This window comes from Marmota monax, unplaced genomic scaffold (genome assembly GCF_021218885.2).
Source record: "Marmota monax isolate L192 unplaced genomic scaffold, Marmota_monax_Labrador192_F-V1.1 WCK01_AAM20220418_F8-fsc00039, whole genome shotgun sequence".
NCBI classification, from domain to species: Eukaryota; Metazoa; Chordata; class Mammalia; order Rodentia; family Sciuridae; genus Marmota; species Marmota monax.
Genome location: NW_026693602.1, coordinates 5573056 through 5595963, shown reverse-complemented (window position 1 = coordinate 5595963; position 22908 = coordinate 5573056). Strand labels below are relative to the sequence as shown.

The 22908-nt window shown below is 44.0% G+C and overlaps 1 long non-coding RNA gene across 5 annotated transcripts in view; it reads right to left on the bottom strand.

Annotated features, from left to right (window-relative positions):
* Positions 1-22682, bottom strand: part of LOC124103135 (uncharacterized) — a 31443-nt gene extending 8761 nt beyond the window's left edge. For 2 of the 5 annotated variants that reach the window (XR_009228226.1, XR_006855111.2), the window contains exons 1-3: positions 21114-22682; positions 12943-13058; positions 11165-11264 (exon numbers count right to left, since the gene is read on the bottom strand). This is a non-coding gene — a long non-coding RNA (uncharacterized LOC124103135). Of the gene's footprint in view, positions 1-3154; positions 3553-11164; positions 11265-12942; positions 13059-21113 lie in introns of those variants that run through there. The other 3 variants (XR_006855112.2, XR_006855110.2, XR_009228227.1) reach the window with 2 other exon arrangements.
* Between the last annotated feature and the right edge of the window lie 226 nt (positions 22683-22908).

Genomic DNA, 22908 nt, shown 5'->3' with positions numbered 1-22908 from the left:
AACCTGGAACCAGCATGTTTTCTGATTTGAATATTTTCTTCCCATTTTGCTATCGAAACTAAGAAGGTATGCAAACCACCACCCCCACTGTCCCTCATCCGTGTATTCAGCAATACAATTTCAAACACTGAGCTGGGGCCAGGTGCAGTAGTGCAGGCCTGTAATCCCAGCCACTCGGGAGGCTGAAATAGGAGGATCGCATGTTTGAGACCAGCCTCAGCACAAAGCAACTCAGTGAGACCCTGTCTCTAAATAAAACACAAAATAGGGCAGGGGATGGGGCTCAGTAGCCGAGAACCCCTGAGTTCAATCCCTGCTACATTAATATGCAGGCTTCATCTTCCCAATTCTGTCCTGATGGCAGTAATTATTTCAAAACCTAGCTTGGGCTCACTCCCTTATCAGTCTTTCAAATAACTCCCACCAGCAAATATGGCAGTTTTATCCTTCTTTTCAACAGAGATTTAGAGACCAAGAACTATAGTGAATTCTCATCTGACCAAGAGTTTATTGCAATTCTCTGAATATACTGCAGGACGTTTATTAGAAGACTATGAAGTATTTATAACCAGTAATTAAAACTAAGCTGTTCCCATTGTAATAAATGCAAAGTCAGAGAGACAATACTATTACTTTTTATTGTTTATTTGCCCTTCCTTTAATGTAATATAAGAACTCCTTTACTAATGTGCTCATGGCATTTAATCTTAAGACTAATACTAAACAAATGTTTGTGCCTTATAAAGACTCAGGGCAGCACCAGAAGTCACTACAAAAGGATTTCTAAGACAATGGTGCAAAGGCTCCAGAATGTTTATGTACTGTTGGTAGAAATGAATGTAAATTGACTTTGAAAAGGTGATTTCCCACATGGAGGGACCTTAAAATAGTCACACTATTGAACCTAAAAATTCAACTTACAGTCTTTCTCCTAAAGAACTAATCATGAATATAAAGTGATGGCTACGAGATGGTCCAGCCACAGGGACTGGTTTTGCAAATTTTGTCCAAATAACCAAACCTTTTTTTAGCCATTAAACACTAGTTGTATTATCGGATGTAGTGACACATGCCTGTGGTCCCAGCTACTGAAGAGACTGAGGCAGGAGGTTTGCTTGAGCCCAGAGTTCAAGGACAGCCTGGGCAACAGATTCCTCCCCAGGAGGAAAAAAAAAAAAAAAGTGTTGTAGAGCACAAGATAATTGGAATTTATAGATTAGATACATACTTACATCAATAAAAGCTAAAACTGTAAGTACAATCAAATATTAATAAATCATCCAAACATGAATGTTGAAATCTCTGGATGGTAGAATCACTGGTGAGGTATATAAGACTCTACTATATGCCTATCTGTATTTTCCAAATTCCTGCAATGTACTTGTGCTACTTTTATAAGGAGAAAAAGTTCTTTATTGAGGATAGAAACTGCTCTCTAGATACATGTTGAATGAATGAATTCTAATTTCTACTCTTTTATATTCCTTCTGCTTTGGGGACTCTCCATATATGCAAAGGAAAAGCTTTAGGTGTAATTTAAACCCCATCTCACGGAAACCAGAGCAGGTAGGTTGAGAATTGTCTGCAAATGTCATTGCACTCACAAAAACTGGGCATATCGCTTTCTGATATCAGCCAAATGAGGATGATTTAGGAACAGTGGTTTAGGGACAGCTTCATTGAAAGCCTGAGATAGATCTGACTGTTCTCTTAAATGCAAAGCATCTAATGATGTAAAATTTCATAAGCTTGATTTCTGGAAAACCCTCACAATTTTTGTGTGGGCGCATGCATGTAAGCACAGAATAGACCTCAAGGTTATCTGAGCCCGCCTTTGCTAGATCAATCCCTATAGTAAGCATAGTTGACCCACAGATCTCATACCTGAAATTTTGGGCCCAGAGTTTATCACTTTCGAAGATACTGTTATTTTGATAATGTTAGGAACAAGATTTACTATAAATTAGCATCAAAAATGTTTAAATTACTCAAAAAGCAAAAACAGTTCTGGAATTCCTAACCACTTTGCATGCCCCAAGGTTTGACAAAAAGCCATATAGAATAGAAATATGGTCTAATGAATCCCACTATTATGCATAATTATAATGTACCATTAAAAAATAAACTCAAAATTGATTTTAATTATTTTCTTTAAATCACACAGAGCAATATCACAGTGATCCACCAACATGCCCCCTAGTTCCCTTTGAAGTTTTGAAATGGTTAAGAAGTCTTGTAATTTAGGGCCTCTCTGGTGTCAAAATCATGATGGAATTCTAACAAAATTTAAATAAAATTCACCACATTAACTTGCCTGGTCCTCCAGTTCTGGTCCTTCAATCTGCCTTCCGGAATGCAACGGGGAAACATGGCAACCACCTATGAAACTCTGCTTATTGTTTCATCTTAAACAACCTGAAAATAAAGAGCTTTCTTTCTGCAGAGTTAATTCTTCAGGCTTCTCTCGACTCAGCCATCCAATTAGAAGATTCATTCATGCCAGGTGGGCTCTGTGGTGCACACCTGTAATTCCAGCAGCTCGGGAGGCTGAGGCATGAGGATTGCAAGTTCAAAGCCAGCCTCAGCAATTGAGCCAGGTCCTAGGAACTTAGTGAGACCCTGTCTCTAAATAAAAAAAAAATAAATAAGAAGGGTTGGGGATGTGGCTCAATGGTAAGTGCTCTGAGTTCAATCCCTGGTACCAAAAAGAAAGGGAGGGAGGGAGGGAGGGAAGAAGAGAGAGAAGAAAATGCTTCCTTTAGCCATTAAACACTCAAGGGGTCTTTTCTGAGGCTCTGAGGAGAGGGGTGGGTGTGGGAATCCCCCCTTCTCTAGAAACAGGTTCAAAATGCCTTTGAGGGGGTCATCCTAGAGGCAAGCGCATTTCAGCAGAGTTTACACCTGCCCCCACTCCCCGGCCACAGGGCTGAGAGGGGAAGACTGCCACCCGCTTTACTGATCTTTCCTGTAATGAGTTTTGAAGGGTTTCCTTTTACCGAAGAAATAATGAATGCCTCTCGCAAACTGTGGGGGAAAATGTCCTATTTGAAAGTAATTGAAAATATGTTTTGCAGTCACTTAAGAATCCTTTTCTAAATAGCTTTCTTTTCTAATTAACTCAGTGCATTGCTGAGCTTGGCGATTCACTGGGTAGAGAGCGACATCTACTGTGTAAAAACAGAATGGGAAACACACAGGACCAAGATGCGGGTTTATAACCAAGACCCCTAAAGGCCTCCATCCAACATGGTAACGGTGGAAATGCAAGGTTGGCACATGGGTGCTTCACGAGCACTTAAAACTAGGGGGAAAATGTTGTTTTCTCTTTAGATACTTAGGAAATTCTGGATATTTTAAGGCATATTTTGTATAAAGAAGCATAAGTTCCCCTAAAGCAATTTGTGTGGAGACAAGGTAGGATCAGGGACACCTGAGGTCAGAAAAGGAACTCATTTTAAAGTAAAAGGGACCAGTGATGAAAGGCTGCCTCTCACCTCTCATATCTTGTCATTTTGAGACTTGTCCCAGGCTTTGCAGGTAGGCAGGTAAAACCTAAAGCAGGAGGAAATTGTCACTGCCAATTTGGCATGCACAGATGACATCGAAAACAACACACGGCAGTGGTGACCAGGGACCTTCCTCGAAAACAAAACCAAGTGCTCAATGGGAAATCCAAAGAGGAGCCAGGCTATAGAAGGACCAGGAGCTATTTGGTTGATATGGATCAAATATGGGTAAAATTTTTGGCACGTGCTAATAGGAGGTCAGGGAATTCCAGAGCTGGAAACCAGGAGTACAGTCGCAGCCCCTGAGACCATCTGAGTGCTGCTCGGCTTTGACTGTCTCAAATGCTAGGTGAACAGGGGGAGAACCAGTGTGCTCTTGCTCAGGCCCTCAAAGGCCAATAGAGGAGCCTCCACAGGGTCCCTAGTACCCTTTGTCAGGGAGGCAGGCCTGCATTCTCGGACACACAGAGCCAAAGGGAGCACGAAACCAAAAAGAAACAAGAATCAACCCTGGCAATGGAAAGAGGTAAGGCCAGCCATATCCCTGTCGTGTTCCTGAGCTGACCTTGCTGCCGTGAAGGTCACGGTAGCCCAGGTATCCCCTCTGCACCCACCCCTGAGTGAGAAACACGCAGGGAGTTCCTCCCCCTCCCCCACCTGCAGACATTAAGACCAAGGATTCCACTACAGGAGAAAGTGAAGCCTCTGTCCAGAGGGTGAGTTAGCATCCTTTACCGGATTATTCTGCCTGTGAGGCCACAATCTTTCTAAGTAGATACACATCAGTAGCGAGGCCACATCTGCTTGCTGAAGTCGAGATTCATCATGGGAAACAGTTCCCTGTTTTCAATAAGTAATGTCTGGGTATAAAATGGAAGCCAAGGATTACTGACTCTTTGAAAAATGATGGGCCCTGTCAAATTTATTTTGACCTGTATTTCCCAATTCCAAAAAAAGCCCTTTCGTCTCTTAGGCAGTGGACTAGGACACACTTGGAAGATTCTGAAGTCTACAGTCGGGACTCCACTACCTTTTCAAAGCAGACTGGGTGGCTCTCCCTCAGGGTAAAATCTTATGCTAACTTCTCCCAATTTGAAAATTCAAAGTTTGAGATATCAGTTACACTCAGCTCCAAAGATTCAGGATAAGTAATAATTTTCAGTGTATCAAGACAAATGTGAATTAAGCCCGATGGGACTTTCGATATTGTAGCTCACTACATATTGTTATGACCTCTGAAGTCCCCAAATCTCTGGTATTTGGAGGGAAAAGGGCAACAAATAAGAGGAGGAAATAATCTTATTGTTATTCCTTGGGTGTTTTTGTTTTGTTTTGTCTTAGGCAGTGTCTCAGCATATCACTCAGGTTGGCCTTGAATCCTGCCTCAGCCTCCCAAATAGCCACATTCACAGGCATGCACCAGGACGCCCGGTTTAAGAGAAAAATTATTAACAAAAGTAGAAACCTAGGTTTGGAGGAGTCTGGTACACCCACAATATGGCGATTTCTATTTAAAAAAAAAAAAAGAATTTTTTAAATAAGAAAAAATCTATTTGGAAACAAAAAAAGGAAAACCTCAGGCAGGGCAGAGTGGCATAGGCCCACAATCCCAGCTACTAGGGAGGCTGAGGCAGGAGGATCCCAAGTTCAAAGCCAGCCTGAGAAATTAAGTGAGACCCTGTCTCAAAACAATAAGGTAAGAGGATGTAGCTCAGTGGTAAAGCCCCCCTGGGTTTTATCCCCAGTATGGGGTTGAGGGCTCCTCACAAAAATAGAAAAACAACTTAGTATTTTACTAATCATCTGCCTAAGACACTTTGAGGCTATGTTTTTTGCTATATTTTTGGCCTCCATATCCTTTCGCCTCTTCCTATGGTAAGATCTTATAAAATCCCTGTTTATAGAAAGACAATACAGCCCTCCCCCCATGATGACTCATCAAAGTGTGTTTTCATAGATAGCTTAGAAAGGTTTCTTTTTTTTTTTTTCATATCTTATTACTGGCACCATGTAAAATGTTTAGGAAATTATTGTCAAATTTTCAAATATCTCTAATAAATTTATCCTATGAAAGAGATACAAAAGTTCAGGGCATTTCAAATGTTCTTGGGCAATAGCTAACCTTAAGTATAACTAACTGACAATTCATTAAATGGTTTGTTATTGATGTCTTCACAGTATTGACATATTAGGAATTTTACAACATCTGCAACAATCAGTGTTTTATCAAATAAGCAGGAAACTGCTGGGGTCGTGGCTCAGTGGTAGAGTGCTTGCTTGCCTAGCATGTGTGAGACACTGGGTTCGATCTCCAGCACCACATAAAAATAAATAAATAAAGTTATGTCCACCTACAACTAAAAAAAAAAAAAATTTAAAGATAAGCTAGAAACATAAACCTTTCCCTAATGTGTTGAGGTGATGTGCTGTTCTCCATTAGTCGGGTTATCAGACAATCTAAACGATTTAATCAGTATTTCTATTCAAGATTTAGTTCTTCCTCTCCATGGACTACCACTTGAGGCATGATCTGAAAATTTCATTATAATTCACTTCTCAGTTTCAGAAAAATGCCTGCTGATTTTTGTCTCTCCTCTTAAATCTCTTTTGGGTCACACCCATCTATTTTTCTCATAAATTTCTTCTTTCTTTAATAAGTCTTCAAGAGGACAAAAGAAGACACCCTTCCTGTACATTCAAATCAAGTCCATAATTTCTCAAAAGCATTAAAATGTCCCAAAATTCCTTTCCAAATTCACTTCTGACACTGTCTTACTATTACAAACTTTAAGGAAATAAATAGCATGGTATGAACTCACGGGTAGACACACAAGCAAAAGGCCCCTGAAGCATAAGGGTTTTTAATTTCATATAAATCCATTTTTGTTGGCATGGCAGTTAGTTCGGGGTTTGAGGATAATGCAAGAGAACCCTTTGATTCTTGTAGGATACGTGATCCAGAAGGTAACCTGGAGCTTGCCCAAACATAGTCACATCCAAAACTTCAGGAATCTGAAAAGTCCTTAACTGTCTCCTGACAGCAGTTAGAGTGGACTTAGTACTCACGGAACAAGGAGGACATTGACACCTGAAAGCCAGCCAAGGTCAGTAAGTGCAACAAATTGCATCAGGGTTCTACCAGGCAAACGGAACCAGTAAAGAAAGATTTATTACAAGGACTTAGCTGACGTAACTGTGTGGACCAGCTAAGCAAGTCCAAAATCCACAGGGCAGACAGGAGCTGGAAACTGCAGAGCTCAGAGAAACTTCAGGTTTGTCTCTAGGGCAGATTAGATCAGGTCCATCAGATGATCCAGGCCATTCTCCTGTACTTAACCCATTGATTATAGTCGTTAACCACATCTCTAGGAAAAGTCTTCAGAGCAACACCTACCTGAGTGCCCATTGAACTGAGGGCTGTCTAGCTAGCCAGTTTGACACGTAAAACTAGTCATTGAATATTTATTAACATCTCCTACGTGTCAGAGGGTGTACAACAAGCTGACCACTAAGACAGAAAAAAATCTCTAACCCAGTTTGGGTTAGTAGAACACAGGAAAGGAGATTAATTCTGCTGCAGGGATGAGGTCAGGGTTGGGGAAGCTTCGCGAAAGACAGTGGTCAAGAGTTCAATTTTGGCAGGCACAGTGGAGTAGTGCGCACCTGTAATCTCAGCAACTCGGGAGGCTGAGGCAGGAGGATTACAAGTTCAAGGCTAGCCTCAGCAAGGTCTTAGCAAGACCTTTTCCAAAAATAAAAATAAAAACAGGATGGGACCCTATATATATGTATGGTTACACTACTGATGTGACTATGCACCACATACAGCCAGAGGAAGGAGAAGTTGTGCTCCATTTCTGTACAATGTGTCAAAATGTGTTCTACTGTCATGTATAACTAATTAGAACAATAAAAAAAGTTAGGGGTGTAGCTCATTGGTTGAGTGCCCTGGATTCAATACCCAGTCCCCCCAATACACACACACACACACACACACACACACAAAAGGTTCGACTCTGGCTTGAACACTGTCCCCTAAGTGACTTCCTTATGTCCTTACTTCTTTAGGAGTAAAATGAGGACAATATTCATATCCAAATCACAACTGCTGGGAAAATCGAGTAAGATGAACTAGGTAAAGTGCTTGGAATAGTGCCAGGTATACAGCAGGTAAATATCCACTGTCAGCATTGTTATTATTGATAGGAACCTTGAAGGATGAGCAAGACTAATCCAGGATAAGAAGCACAGAAACTGCAGGAGCAAAGACACAGGCATGCAAACACCTGTCGTGCCCAGAGAGGAGTGGTCAGCGCTGTGTGGCCAGAGCATGTGGGGTGGCCAGGAAGATCAGATCTGAGCGGCTGACTCTGGTGGGTCTGCAAGAGGCTGTGAATGCTATGGAAATGCTGTGCACTGTATCCTGACAGCAAGAAGCAACAGCGGGCTTTTCTTAGATAAGAAAATAATATTCAAATCAACAAATACCCAGAATGCTCAGGCTGCAATGGCTTGTGTGAATAGATGAAGCCACATTTGAATAATTATCCCAATTATTAATGCCCTGCACATTCACAGCTTGAGTAACAGGCAGTCTGGGCTTTTCCCAGGTTCCTCTTCCTGTTCACATCCCTCGGTATCCCCCGGGGGATTGTTCCAGGGGCTCCTCGGATGCTCAAGTCACCTGGGTAAAATACATGGTATCTGCACAACCTAACTACATCTCCCATCCAAGTCATCCCCAGATTGTTTACCATCCTTAATACAATGTAAGTGCTCTGTAAATAGTTGCTACCATCTATTGTTTTGGAGAAAATGACAAGAAAAAGGTCTGCCCATGTTTAATACAGACTTTTTATTTTCTGATATTTTCCTCCCCATTTTGTTGAATCCGCTGGCGTAGGAGCTGCAGATAGGGAGGGCAAGACTGTATTACAGGAATTCCCAGGGTGTGCCCTCTCATGGGGAGTGCGGAATCCATGCCCAGCAGCCATCAAAGCAAGACTCCACCACTGTAAAGAGAGGTCTAACACCTCAGTCCTCTGTGCTGGGACCAGAGGTCCTCACTGGAGAGAGAGAAAGCTCAAGGCAAGATTGTCCCATGTCAAAATCATCTGAGTCCCAAAGCATTATAATCTAATGTATTCACATATTCTCAACAAATCAGAGAGGACTGGCTCTCCCTCAAAACCCATCCTCTCTATCTGCCGTAGTAATAGTGTTAGAGCCAGGCATGAAGTCACCTCGCTAGGACTAAGTTTCCCACCCTATCTGCAGAGACATGAGGCCACACTGTTCTCACCAACAGAACTGAGTACGAGTGATATATGCCACCGCCAGACCTGGACCTTGGCAAACTGCACAAGTAGGCCTCTGTGCACATCCATCTTCCCTCCACCTAAGGTACCATCTGGTTGTGACTCAGTGGCAAACATGCCATTCGATCCCAGCATTTAGGAGATGATGGAGAAAACTAGGCCCCTAGCACAGGAATGACTTCACAGAGCAGAACTCACCTGGGACTGTGCCTAGAGAAGAAATTTCTATTTTCTATAAGCCACTTAAATATTGTGAATCTCTTATTGCAAAGGCCTCATGTTACCCTGGCTTAGACCCTCAGCTCTTTCCCCCAAGTTCATACATTAGCCAGGTAGAGCTTTCAGTCTTGATGTCAAACATTTATCACAGTAATCACGTACTCACTGAAGTGACTTTAATGACCATGTGGATAGGGATAATGGTTATGATGATGTTAGTATTGTAGAAGAATGACTGGATTTACATAAATTTGCTTGGTCCTGGACCATACTCTGATAAAAGGGTTCTTAAAAACGCAACACAACCCTGCATAACAAATATATGTTATAAAGGTTTCTTTCTTGATTTACAAAGGGGAATGAGGGAGAAATTTAAATAGAGCAAGAGAGTGAAAGGTGAGTGACAGAAAAACTAAGGCCACTCCAGAAGTGAGCAAGTAATCCAGGTTTTGATGAGACTGACAGGCAGTGTAAAATAGCTCATATTCTGTGCAAGAAAGCCCTGATTTAGACAATATCTCTTTGAAAAGCAGATAGAATTTTTAAAAGGATGAAAGCCACCCAGGACATAGTTATTTTAAATCTAGCCATCTTATCTTTTTTCTCCTTTTTTAATATTTATTTTTTATTGGTGCATTATAATTACACATAGTGGGATTCATTATGCCATATTCACACGTGTACATAACATAACATGCTCAATCTCCCTTCATTTTAAGTTCTTTTTCAGTTTGTTTGTTATTGGGGATGGAACCCAGGGTGCTTAACACTGAGCCACATCCCCAGCCCTTTTTATTTTTTTTATTTTGAGATAGGGTCTTACTGAGTGGCTTGGGGCCTCAGTAAGTTGCTGAGGCTGGCCTCAGACTTGGGGTCCTCCTGTCCCAGCTGCTGGAATTAAAGTGTGCCACTGCACCCAGCTTATGTTCTGTTTGTTTGTTTGTTTGTTTGCTCTCTGTGCTTTGGGGTACTCAGCCTCAAACAGTATGATCTTCCTGGTTACCTGATGTATAGGCTGAAAGCTTGTGATCCACAAAACTCCTTTGCTGAAGCCCTACATTTGGAAATGGAACCTCTAAGGAAGTAATAAGGTTAAATTAGATCATCAGGGTTGACCCTATAGCTCAGCATCCTTGTAAGAGACCAGAGAGCTCACTCAGCATTCTCTACACTCTCTGAGAGGCCATGTCCCTGGAGAACCTGTATCCCAGCAACTCACAAGGCTGAGGCAAGAGGATCCCAAGTTCCAGGCCAGGCTCAGCAACTTAGCAAGGCTCTGTCTTCAAATTTTAAAAATTGGCTGGGTGTGGTGGCGCACCTGTAATCCCAGAGGCTCAGGAGGCTGAGGCAGGAGGATCACGAGTTCAAAGCCAGACTCAGCAACAGCAAGGCACTAAGCGACTCAGTGAGACGCTGTCTCTAAATAAAATACAAAATAGCGGGGCTGGGGTTCTAGCTTAGCAGTAGAGTGCTCGCCTAGCACATGTGAGGCGCTGGGTTCCATGCTCAGCACCCCATAAAAATAAAATAAAGGTATTGTGTCCAACTACAACTAAAAGTTTATATATGTATGTGTGTGTGTGTGTGTGTGTGTGTGTGTGTATGGGCTGGGATGTGGCTCAGTGATCAAGTGCCCTGAGTTCAATCTGCAGTACCCCCCCCACAAAAAAAAATTAAAGAACTCACGGATAAAAGAGCCAAAAAATATTTTCCAAAAAGATCATCAAATACATATTATAATAATTTTGTTACAGCAAAGAAAAGGCCCCTGGGAAACTGGAAATGGTTTGAGCTGGCTTTGACACAAAGGCTCTCCTGTTTCTACACCCTGTAACCCCCCTGCAGGGGAGAAGCCTTGTGGACACAGCCCCCCACCCCTTGGACTCTTCATGCTAAATTTGCCCTATTGGAGGCAAGTTTCTATCACATGCCCGTGCATTTTCTTTAGAATTCTATGACACTGACCTTTATAATCAGAACTGTATACACAGTTATACAACCGCGTGTGAAGGTCACGCAGAAGCCTCTGGACTCAGCCTCCAGTGTCCTCCTGTGGAGGAGTTGGCTGTGACCCTTGACCCCATGGCTAAGAGACTCATCCTGCTTCATCCTCTGTCTTACCTTTTAGTTTCCACATTGTTCTTGTCCCGCACTCTGGCTTCTCAAGTCCAGCTCTTGTTCCACAGGACTTTCGCACAGTGCAGAGAGTCCGAGGTCTGTGCTTTGGAAGGAGATATTATTTTAGGAATAATGTACTTCTACATGAATATCTCTCTCTCTCTCTCTCTCTCTCTCTCTCTCTCTCTCTCTCTCTCGTACTGGGGATTGACCCCAGAAGCATTTAACCACTGAACCACAACCCCATCTCTTTTTTATACTTTAGTTAGAGACAGGACCTCAGTGAGTTGCTTAGGGTCTTGCTAAATTGCTGAGGCTGGCTTTGTACTCACAATCCTCCTGCCTCAGACTCCCGAGCCTCTGGGATTATAGATGTGCGCAACCCCGCCTGCTTCTCCTTTAGATTATACTCCCCAGAAGCTTCCCAGGAGATGTTCCTGAGATTGGCGTTCCAAGCAAGGGAATGGGATTTGCCCTCTTCAGCAAGACTCAAAGCCAGAAACACCGGGGCAGGCAGCTCTGCCCAGAGCCTCCATGTATCACCATTGGGGCTCTTAGAGGAAGAGTTGTCCTCTTGAGAGCCATCACGGGGGCTGCCCCACCTGAGTGGTGTCACTAGCTCCACTGCAGCATGGTGCCAGCTTTCCCAAATGCCCCTTAGAGAAACCAGTTCCCTGGCTGAGAAGTCCTGAGCTGAAGAGAAACCTTCCTAAATTAGCAGCACAGAAGCTACCAGAGAACAACCCCAGGGTCCCTATCAACTTATGGAGAAGGAAGTCCCTTGGTCTGAGCAGAGCTAAGCCTGGGGTGACCAGCGTAGCTTGTCCCAGTCTGCCCAGCACTGTTCCAGTCTTAGCTCTGAACCCCAGACCCAGACAAACTGGAAGAGTTGGTCACCCCGGCTCAGCCAGGTGGCTCATGCCTGTGGCAGAGGGTGAGGCAGAAAAGAAAAGCTGCTTCCTCCAAGATGGAGGCTTCTGGGGAGAAAAGGGGCCAAGAGGAGTTCATGAGGGCGTTGTTTTCTGTCCTATCCCCAGACGCGCCAGCCTCCTCCTCAGGGTCTATGGGGCCTTAGAAACCTCTAGATGTATGGGAGGCATCTGTGGGGAGCACCTTTTGCTCAGCTTCTTCATGAGAAAGCAGTGCTGAGCCAGCTACCATGGGCCCAGCCAGCGGCCACACCCAGTATCAGTCACCAGGAGGAATCCTAGTGACTCAGGAGGCTAAGCAGGAGGATCACAAGTTCAAGGTCAGCCTCAGCAATTTAGCATGACCCTGTCTCAAAATAAAAATAAAAAGGGCTAGGGGTGTAGCTTAATAGTAAAGGGCACCTGGGTTCAATCTCCAGTTCCAAAGATACATACATAAACAATGGAAAATAAACTTCATTTCATTTTTTTGGAATTTTTGCAAACTCTAGGGGACTAACAACTTAAATATTTCAGATGGGCCCCAGACATCGGGCTGGTTTAAGTATACAAGCCAGAGCAGGAGGAAAGTGATTCCGTGATGCGCAGCTTCACCACATTCCTGGGACTCTCTGCTGGGTGTAAGAAAAGCCACTGAATTCACTACAACTGCCAAAGCAGAGCAGCACAGGGCTGGAAGGCCAGGATCAAGCTGTCCACAGAGTTGCTTTCCTGAGGCCTCTCTCCTTGCTTTGCAGATGAGCATCTTCTTCCTGAGTCTTCACGTGGTCCTTCCTCTGTACACAAAGACCTAACCCCCTCTCCTTGGAGCTCACCCATCATACGGGATAGGGCCCACTCGACTGATCTCACCTTAAGTGACATTTCAGGGCCCACTGATGGCTGTCTCCACCTGCTGCTCTTAGCTGTGGGTGGACTCCTGTGTATTGGGGACAACTTCTCAAGGTCACAAAACAGCAGCACTGAAACTTTAGCGGAAAGATTAGTCAGTATTATTATGAGAATTTTTTTTTTTTTTTGGTTCCAGGGATTGAACCCAGGGGTGGTTAACCACTGAGTCACATGCCCAGCTCTTTTTTTATATTTTATTTAGAGACAGGGTCTTCTTAAGTTGCTTAGGGCCTCGCTAAATTGCTGAGGCTAGCTTTGAACTTGCATTCCTCCTGCCTCAGACTCCCAAGTCACAGGGATTACAGTCGTGCGCCACTGTGCCTGGTCTTAGGAGAACAATTTTAACTTGGTGAACTTGGGGAAGGATCTTAAACCCGGTGCATTCAGTAAGAAGAAGCTCCCGAGAGGAAATCCTGTACTGCAAGCCTCACCCTGCAGTTGCTCTTCCCTGATGCCCCTCCCTGGCCAATACTGGCCTCCCCATGTGGCTGGAGGGGCTCCCAACCCAACCCCAGAGACACAGAGGAAGGCCCCCAGCTCTTGAGAGCTGTACTCACAGGCAGACCTACAAAATAGGGGACCCAGGAGACAGCAAAGGGCAAGAATAGACATGAACAGTGGTTAGTTCAAAGCCAGATGCCCCCTGGCCCTACCTTCCACAGTGAGATCACTTCACCTTCGTTTTCCCACAGGTGAGCCAACAACTACCCATATTAGGTAAACGATAACAGTGAATATTAGAATTCAATCTAATTGAATATAAGGACCAAAAACAAATTGATGGTGGTTTGAACAAAATATAACTCTCTAGCACATAAAGGAAATGGAGAGATAAGCATCCCAAGACTGATACAGTGTTTCTACAAGAGTGTCAGGGACAATCTTTCCCTTTCCCTTCATAGTTGGCTTTTCCTAGGTTGTGATAATCATCCTCAAGGTCCAAGGTGGGTGCTCAGCTTCAGTCATTGCAAATATGTTTCTCTCAGGAGCAATGGAAAAAGAATACTTCCCAGGAGCTTCTCATCCTTCTATTTACATGCCATTGGTCCAAATGACATCATATACTCATCTCAAGGAAAATAGGAATATATTATTTTCGTTGGGTGACAATATGTCTAAGAAGGAGATAACGAATGGTGGGAGATGCTAAGCCCTCTTGTCTACAGATCATCAGTCAAGTGCTGTCCCCCAGAACAGAACAGCAAAACCAAACTGAGACATGAACACTTCACAGCTACCAAGTGACTCACCAGGCAGGTGACTCATTCCTGCCCACCAGCCTGTCAGCAAAATTGTGTTTCTACATGTCGTAGACTTTGCCGATCACTAAAAATACTCACCACTCTGATTAGTCAATCTGCACATGCAAAGAATCTGCTGAGCATTTTGTCTGTTTTCAAATTATACATTTCATATAAAAATTAATCTGTGTCAAACACTGAAGGTAAATACACTTAAATATTAATCTGAAAGTTTAGAGAGATTATTTCTGGGTAGTAGAATCACAGAACATTTTTCTTTTATTTAGTTTTTTTGTTTGTTTTTTCTTTTCTAGAAATAATATTCCTTCAATGTATACACATGGGTTCTACACTTAGGTAACACAATGATTTCCTTACAAGAGTGAACGCTTCCAGCCCTGAAATATGATTCTTGAAATACTTCTTTACCCCTGCTCTATTTCCTTTCAAACCACATTTCTTCAGTTAAATACAGTGCAATAATTAAATCATGACCTTTCTTAATATTTCCAAACTCTGCCTTGTGGTTTAAACAGAACCTGAAAATACATGTAACCCACAAACTACATTTCTGAAGATCAGCCATCAAGTTCTGACCTACTGTTGCAATTATATGTAAATCAGAGGAAGGAGAAAGTTTTACAACTCAGACTTTGTAAGGAAAAAGGAATGTTCTTCTTCCCAGAAATTGCCTGGGAGGTATTCCCCTTCTTCTTCTTCTCCTCCTCCTCCTCCTCCTCCTCCTCCTCCTCCTCCTCCTCCTCCTCCTCCTCCTTCTTCTTCTTCTTCTTCTTCTTCTTTTTTGTACTGGGAATTAAACCAAGGAGTATCCTGCCACTGAGTTACATCCCCAGCCCTTTTATTTTTTATTTGAAACTGAGTCTCACTAAGTAACTGAGGCTAGCCTCAAACAAGCAATTCTCCTGCCTCAGTCTCCTGAGTTACTGGGATTACAGACATGTACCACCGCACCCAGAAACGTTATGCTGATTATTTTTATTTTGCAGTGCTGGGTGGAACCTAGGGCCACATGCATGTTACTCTCCCACTCTACCACTACTCTATCCCTGGCCCCTGCATTTTTTACTTTATATCTTCCAGTGAATTCTTTACAGCCGAAAGTAAACCCAAGCTGGGCATGGTGATGCACACCTGTAATCCCAGCAACTTGGGAGTCTAAGGCAGGAGGATCAAAAGTTCCAGGACAGCCTCAGCCATTTAGTGAGGTCTTAAGCAACTTAGCAAGACCCTGTGTGGCTTGGTAGTAGCTCCCCTGGGTTTAATCCTTATAACAAAAAAATAAAATAAAAAGATAAAGAAAAGAAAGTGAAGCCAACAGCTTTGGAAAGAGCTGAGTCTCAAGGTGTTGATCCTCTACAATCCCCATCACCATCCAACCCTCCACTGGCCAGGCAGGGGCTCCAGAAGGGGCAGTGGCCAGCACTGGTCCAATCTGCTGCAGCCCTCAAAGGCATGAGGACCTGGCTTCTGGAGGCAGCTTGCTAATTACCCCCACCACCCTGAGCTGCTTTTTCTCCAGAAAAGACAATTACCGAAAGACAATTACTCTTGATTTTTCCTCTCGCACTTGTTGTTGCTACCCTAGAGCCAAAAGACTGACAACCAATTTAAACACACCAACCCTGCTAGAGGAACACCCAAAGGTCCCTGAGATAAAAGCACTAACTCCCTACACAAAACGAAGCCCCACTATGTCTACTAAAGGGTGGGGGGGGGCAGATAAAATGAGTGTAGACTGGACTGAGGGCTCAGTCACTATCCCAATGAGGGCTCAGTCACCTATCCCAATGGCACAGGTAGAATCTAATCCAGAGCTGCCACAGATGACCCAAGAAAGATGGCAAATCCCACAACCCACTCAGTAATACCCTTCCCCAGTGTAGACACACATGCCTCAGGAGGAAAGCAGAACTTTCATGATCAGCAAAAGCAGCTCCTGTTCAAAGACAAGGAAAGGTCACTCAGGGCCCCACCTATTCCTCCCTTCTTGTTCTCACTCTAAATAACGTGTGCTTTCTTATCTTATTTTCTGTTTGTAATTTTTTTTTTCAATAAAGAGAGCTTCAGATTCCATAAGCTCCAAGCTCCACAAATCCTGGATTTTCCCCAAGTAAAACGAGGACTCATACATGCTTACATCTCCTTTTTCTTTTTTCTGTTAAATTGTGGCTTAAAACGCATAACAAAAAATTCACTAGTTCGGTGACATTAAAGATATTCACATTGTCCTACAAACATCTTCAACACCCACATCTGCAACACTGTCACCTGGCAAAACTGAAACCTGTTACATAGTAACTCTCCGTTCTCCATTCTCCCAGCCCCTGGAAACTGCCGTTTTAGTCTCCTTTCTGTGGCTATGAATTTGACCTCTCTAGATCCCTCCTGGGAGTGGCACTGTACAATCTCTGTCCTTTTACAGCTGGTTAGCTCTCAAGGTCACCCACAGTGTACACATGTCCACATTTCCTTCCTTTTTAAGGCTGAACGGTATTCGTTGGTATGTACATGCCACATCTTGTTTATCCATCCATCCATCCATTTGGTTCGTACAACTTTTTTTAAGATAAATGCATGCAGCCATGTGAAAGGCCATGTCCTGCAGGAGGTGCCCATGGTCCCTCCTCAGTCACATCCTCGTGAGGCCTGAGCTCAGTGAGGAGCATTATCATTTCACCGCCAGCCTGGGAATCATTTCCCCTAACAATTAATTCATTCTGCATTTCCTCCCGTGGGCATCCCACTTCTTCCTTTGTCCGTGTGTGTGTGTGTGTGTGTGTATATATATATATATGTTGTTGATGGACCTTTATTTTATTTATTTATACGCGGTGCTGAGAATCAAACCCGGTGCCTCAACATGCCAGGCTGGCCCCAGCCCCAGCCCTCTTCCTTTGTCTTTGACCTATGCTGATAATCTCCAATCACACAACATGTATGTATTGAAAGACATTATTCCCTTTCACTTTTACTATTTTTTAGCACCTTCAGTGTCCTGGGTGTAATATTCTAACTGGAGGAAAATAACGGATGAGCGAGCTTAGATAACTTCGAGTTCCAGACCCACCAATTCTAATAGGGCGGAATCCGTTCCTTGATGAGGTAAAGAAGGCGCTGCTGATGGAATTCAGTTAAGGGAAGGATTCTTTGGGTATAAATGAGGCAAGGAAGACTACCCGAAAGTAGCATTTAACTTGGGCATTTAAAAAGACATTTGCTGGGTGAAAGAAGTCAAGGGGGTTCCACTCAGGAGAAAGCAGGTTCTCTGGTGGCCAGAGTGGCAAGGGATAGGGGCCAGCCTGTGAATGAAGTTTACTAAAGAATTAGGACATTTGCTGGGCACAGTGGCCCATGCCTATAATCCCCGTGGCTCGGGAGGCTGAGCCAGGAGGATTGCAAGTTCAAAGCCAGCCTCAGCAAAGCAAGACTCTAAGCAACACAGTGAGACCCTGTCTCTAAGTAAAATACAACATAGGGCTGGGACGTGGCTCAGTGGTCAAGTGCCTGTGAGTTCAATCCCAGGAACCCACTTTCAGGGGGAAAAAAAAAAGAATTCGGACATTTTCCAGGGGCCACTGGAGAAGCCCCAAAAATCTCTAAACTGTTGTGGTGGGAGGCATTATGACAAAGTCTGTGTTTGGTAAAGACCCTCCTTTATCCAATCCTGTCAACAAGGGGTAATTAGCCCAAGGAGAAACTGGAAGGAAGAACCAGGGCAGGAGAAAAGGGGAGAATTTGACCAAAAGACAATGTTTTCCTCTGTTGGTAAAGATGAGAATTTACAATTGGAGCAGATTTAATTATGAGAAAAAAATTACACTTCTGTGCTTCTGCATTTTAAAACAGTTACTCTCGCGTACATGTATGAATGCGATGTTTTACAAGAAAATGGTAATGTTAGCAAGGAGATTAAGATAGAGATTAATCTTCTCTATGTCCTCTATTTTCCAATCGTTCTGTACTCTGATGCATTTCTTTTTATTAATAGGAAAACAATATTTTAAAAGGAAAACACAAGTGTCCATCTCATGCCTGGCTCTTGGATGTGTCAGATTGCATCATCTGACTGTGTGGTAGCTGGAAAGAGGAACAAAATGTAAAGTTTCCTTCAGTGACATGGAGCATGGAGTCGGTGGGTTCTTTGCCTCATGAATTCAAAGAATGGGATTCACACACAGAAGAGGCTGAAAGCAAAGTATGGGAATTAATTAAAGCAAAGAGAAGCAAAGCTCCCGTGGATGGGAGGGGGCCAAGAGGCCATTGTCTAGGGGTTTGTATGGATCTGCAGGTCTCAGGAAGTCAGCCCACAGCCCAACCCTGGGTAAGACACTCCACATCCATTCATGCGGCCTTCAGTCCAATAAAAATAATCATCAGGTATTTTTCCCTCTTTGGAGAGGCCGTGGATCCCAGGTCACCCACGTCCTGATTTTCCATGGACTCCACATCACATATGTCCTGATTTGAAAATAACCTTTTTGCACGTTTCTCAGCAAAAACCTGCAGCTGCTGTTTGCTGTGCTCTGCGCTCAGGAAGTTCGCCTGGGGCCTGTTTCCCTATCTGCCTGGGCTTATCTCTTCCTCCTGACCACACTTCAAAAGCCAGGTCCCTGACTGGGGGTGCAGTTCAGCGGCAGAGCACTGGATCAGCACCAGTGGAACCCGGGGTTCCATCCCCAGCACTTGGAAGGAAGGAGGTGGTACAGGAAAGCCGGAGCTGAAATGCCAAACCTCGGTGCAGACTCAAAAACCCACACAAGAGAACTTTATTATAAGTCAACGTAAAATAAGAGCAAAGTGAGGCCTGAGCAGGGAACTCTCAAGAGAGAGAGCAGGTGGTCTCCAGGCAGAGAACGACAGAGAGGACCGTGGCCTTCTTGGAATTCATGACTGCTCCCTGTGTACCAGGACAGCTGGGGACCACCTTCTGAACTCTTTGCAATCAGGTGTTCAACTCCTCCTTCACGTCAGGCGGTGGCGTTTATGACCTTAGTTGGTCCTCTTCAGAACTGTCATGGTGGCCATCCGATTTAGAGGGGGGCTTCATCTGCAAGTCGACCCATGTCCAGGTGGGCCCTGGGGTCAGTAGCTGGTCAGAAGTTACCTTAGTGCACCTGCTGCTAAAGGACTCTTCCTTCCAGACAGACGGAGACACCAATAGCTATCACTCCTAGTGTCATACCAACCTCAATGGACCCTGTCAAGAGTCAGTCCCATCCACCCCACCTTTTTTTTTTAATTTTTTGTAGTTGTAGATGGACAGCATGCCTTTATTTTATTTGTTTACTTTTATGGGGCGCCGAGGATGGAACCCAGTGCCTCACAGGGGCTAGGCGCGCTTTCTCTGCCTGAGCCACAACCCCAGCCCTCATTCTCTCCTTTTGACATATTTTCCCTTAGGTCCTTTGCTTCTATTCATTTTCTACAAATAAATTCATGTGAGAAATGGAAGGGGAAAGAATACATAGACAAAAAAAATGTATAACTCAGAGAGTCTGTGTGTGTGTGTGTGTGTATAGTCAAAAGTCAGGGAGCTCAACAATGCATAGATGGGGATCAGAGAGAAGGAACAGCTTGGTGATTTGGTTGCTCAGAGAAATGGTGGGATCTGAAGAGGTCTATCTTTGAAGGGTAGAAAAAGTGAAGATATTCCAAGCTGTGAGAACAGTATGACCCAACTGGATAGCACTGGCACATGTGGCCAAGGGTGAGGAGACCTGGAGACTTGGAACCAAGAATTCCTGTGGGAAACCAGGCTGAAAACACGGCGGTGAGAACCCGAGGGCTTTAGGGGAGGCTGGATGGTTGTAATAGTTCTGAGGCAAGAAACACAGACTCCCCAAGATCCGTTTGAGAGTGGGCAGGGGACATGCCAGGCAGGAGATGGGGCTGGGGAGCCGCTTCCTGATTGCCACACAAGATCTGGCTCAGCGTCTGTTGCCAGCGCTGGGTTTTCTCTGGTTCCTTCTAAACTTGCTCTTCCATCATTTAAAAATAAAATAAACTAGAGGCTGGGAGTGTAGCTCAGTGGTACAGTGCTTGCCAAGCATGTGTGAATCCCCAACTCTATCCCCAACATCACCAAAAACATTAGAAATAAAAATAAAACACCTTTATTGAGATTTAATTTATATATCACACAATTTACTCAGAGTGTAGAATTCATTGTTTTTAGGATATTTTCATGGTTGTTATAAACATCACCAAAATTTAATCCTAAGAAACCACTAATCTACTTTCTGTCTCTATAGATTTTCCTATTCTGAACATTTCTTATAAATAAATCATTCAATATGTGATCTTTTGTGTCTGATTTCCTCCACTTAGCATAATATTTCCAAGGCTTATCTATTTAATATCATGCATAGGAACTTCATCCTTTTTATGGCTTAATAATATTCCATGGTTCAGACATACCACATTTTGCTTATACATTCATTAGTTGGTGGACAAGGGTTTTTTTTCCTACTTTTGCACTATCACAAATAATGCTGTACAAGTTTTTGTGTGAGTATAGATTTTCATTTCCCATGGGTCTCTACCTTGAAGTGGAGGTGCTGGATTGCACTTGCTATCCATATTATACTCCGTATTTCTGACCTATGTCTTTGCACACTCTCTGATGAATCTTACTATTTGTTCATTCATTTTTTAACCAGGCTTATATTTCTCAGCCCATTATAACTCTGAATTTCATCCAGCCAGCAGAGTCTCCACCATAACTTAAGTCAGCTTCTCTTGTGAGTTTCAAAGCCAAGAAGGAAGGAGGTGGTGGGCCAGAGCCATCTGCTCTGCCCAGGAAAGCAGATTTGGTCACAGGGAGAGTCACAGCAGCCCACGCTCAGGCTACCCTGTGCCTCCTACACTTACTTGTTAAAGGAAACCAAATGTCTGTCAACCTCCCCCCCGAGTCTGTCTCCAGCACAGCGGACTTCAGCTCCATCCCAGGTCCTCTGCTAGAACTCTCTCCTGCTGCTGATGGAGACACGTTTTCCTGAAGGAGGGATCTCAGAATCTTAGAACAGGAAACAATCAAACCCTATCTCAAAATAAAGCAGACTGGGATGCAACTACTCAGTGGCAGAGCACCCCTGGGTTCAGTCCCCAGTATTGGGGGAGCAGGTAGAATCAACAGGAGAGGAAAAAAAGCAAACCCTTGCAACCCTCGGTCACAGCGATGTGGTTTGGAGAAAAACAAACAAATTGTTTAAATACAGCCACTGCTGAGGTAAGAGAGAGGTCGGAGTCACTTGCACCTCGTATCTTCAGATCCTAGGACACCTCATCCCCGGGAGCCAATGCGAAGACAAGGTAATGAACAGCACTAAAAAATGTGGGTTGCCCAGAGCCAGCTAATTGACCTGTGATCAATACCAACAGCCATCAGCGTGCAGTTAAGCAATAGCAAATGATTGACCCGCGCCAAGGACTCGACAACGGAGGGAGGAAGATTTATACCTCAATATTGTTCTAACAATATTTCAACCTCCCTGCCAGCCCTGTGAGATTACGGATAGATTCTGCTAAGAGTAATAACCTGACTCCCAGAATCCTACATGTATGGGAAATAGCAGGCTAGGGGAGCAGATATACTGAGATCGGGGTGTTATAAAGCCTGAGCCAGGAAAGAGATTGATGTCACCGTGTTAGAGAGCAACACACTCCGCAGAGTGCAGGATGGGCTGTCTCCCTGTTACTGGGAGCTTGTAACCTACCAAGAAACATAAGAGGTAACTTGACGTTACAAGCTGCGAGCCACCTGCCCTAAGAAAGTGAGGATTTAACTCTTTGGTACAAAAGGATCATTCAAACTGCCTGACTATTCATCAGGAAGGAGTTCTGTGACACTCCAAAGAGACAGAGACCTCTCGTTTCTGAGGAACCAGGGCATCTTTTAGAGAAGCCATTGGAAATGGCTATTTTAAATTTTTCTCAAAAAAGCGATCTTTGTAGGAAATGGACATAGGCATGGGGTTTCTGGCAGAAAAATGTGTTTGGTCTCTGCCTTGGAGAAGACCCCCGGCAAGAAGCATGTCTCTCCCAACATTTCTTATAAGTTTTTTTTGTTTGTTGGTTGGTTTGGTTTGGTTTGGTTCCGGTACCAGAGATTGAACCCCAGGGCGCTCACAGCCCCAGCCCTTTTTTTTTTTAAATTTAGAGACAGGGTCTCACCAAGTTGCTTAGGGTCTCGCTAAGTTGCTGAGGCTAGCTGTGAACGCGAGATCCTCCTGCCTCAGCCTCCCAAGCCGCTAGGATTACAGGTGTGCACCGCTGTGCCCCTGCCTCTCCCACTCTCCCAGCCTTTCTCAACCATGACCCTCGTCCCTGCTAAGAGCAACTGTGTCATTCTTGTATTTTTTAAAATGTATACATATATTTTATATTTATATATTAAGCTTATATTATATTATATATCTCTCAGCTTCACGCTAACCATGTGCCCTACCACTGGGCTGCACTCCAGACCAGAGGCATTCCTTTCCGCTGCCCGACGTCTGGCATGCTCCCCACACTCTCGGACATCCACGCCTCTGTCTCAGTGGCCCAGTGCCTTCTGCCTTCTGTGCTCAGAAGAGCAGACACCTAGATGGGCCCTCCCTCCATTTACCCAGACATACTCCAGCTCCTCCCTCCCAAACCCAGTCTGTTCAGCTGAGGTCCTGAT